We start from the raw sequence: 1,295 nt of genomic DNA on the forward strand, positions 1-1,295 counted from the left end.
TAAGTCTGAAACTTATAGGCTATTGTTATTATGCGTTTTTATTCCATATTGCTTATTTTTAACCACACATGACATTATTTTTTATGTCTATTAGAATCACGCACATATTAGCCTCCTTAGTTATTCTTCATTCCTTCTTGAATCTCAGACCTTTTATGGGGGCTCACATTCCTTCTGTCTGAAATATGACATTTAGGATTTCCTTTAGAGAGGATCTGCTAGTGGCAAACTTTTGGTTTTTATCTGCTAATTTCTTTATTTTGTCCCAATTCTTGAAAGACTTTTTCTGGTTATAGAATTCTAAGTTGATAGTTACTTTGTTTTAGCACCTTGACAATGTTCTCTTGTCTTCTGGCTTCCTTTGTTGTCCTGAAAAGTCAGCTCTTAGTGTAACTGCCACTTGTGAAGGCAATCTGTGTTTTTTTCTCTAGATGTTTTGAACATCTTCTCATAGTCTTTGGTGTTGCGGTTTTATCAGTAAAATGCCTAGGAGTGAATTGTTTTTCACATATCTTGCTTGGGATTCCCTGGAATTCTAAATGTTGTCCTTAATAGAATTGTTACAAGAATTAAATGAGTTAATATGTGTAAAGCACATAGAACAGTACCTGCACAAAATAAGTGCTCAATACATATTACCAATTATTGATTCCATGTATTGATATGTGTGCCAGTTATTAATTCATTGCTTCATAGCTCTAACCCACCTTTTGGTATTGTGTGATGTGAGAGCTACTCTATGTCTCTTAGCTTTCTCTTTTATATTTTCCAGTTCTCATTCTCCCTCTGCTACATTTTGGATAATTTTCTTAGCTCATCCTCCAATTACAAGTTGGGAAAATTTACAAACTGGACTTTGCTAACACAACTCTCCTTTGCCATCTGCCTGTATGTTAGGTTCTACCAATAAGGGATTCTGGAGGGACATGCAAGGTTTGAGGAGAAGGAAGAGACTTACTACTCCCTGGGTCTTTCCCCCTGAGGGTCTGGCTGTGGGCTTGCGATCCTGTGAGCAGTCTCTAGCAATGGTTATCTTCACCAAGGTAGTGGCTCAGAGCATGGCTAGTCCCTCGGTGCCAGGGCATTTCCTGGGTTCCTTAGGTGGCCAGCATTCCTGCAGCAGCTGTGCTTTTTCATCAGATTCTTTCGACACTCAGTTCTGTGGGCCCGTCCTCTAAGTTTCTAAGTCTTCCCCGGTTTCTGTGTTCTGTCAGCCCTAGAGACTTTCTACATTTGCCACCTCTGTTACACTTAAGAGTCCTCCTTTACCCTCTTAGTAGTTAACCACTTTTTAT

General features: G+C 39.2%; 1 protein-coding gene across 1 annotated transcript in view; it reads left to right on the top strand.

Annotated features, from left to right (window-relative positions):
- The window catches only part of NNMT (nicotinamide N-methyltransferase), a 30,932-nt gene that overhangs the window by 444 nt on the left and 29,193 nt on the right, over positions 1–1,295 (top strand). The gene's annotated exons all lie outside the window — the stretch shown is intronic.

The sequence above is a fragment of the Propithecus coquereli genome, unplaced genomic scaffold, assembly GCF_000956105.1.
Source record: "Propithecus coquereli isolate 6110/MARCELLA unplaced genomic scaffold, Pcoq_1.0 Scaffold6, whole genome shotgun sequence".
Lineage (NCBI taxonomy): Eukaryota > Metazoa > Chordata > Mammalia > Primates > Indriidae > Propithecus > Propithecus coquereli.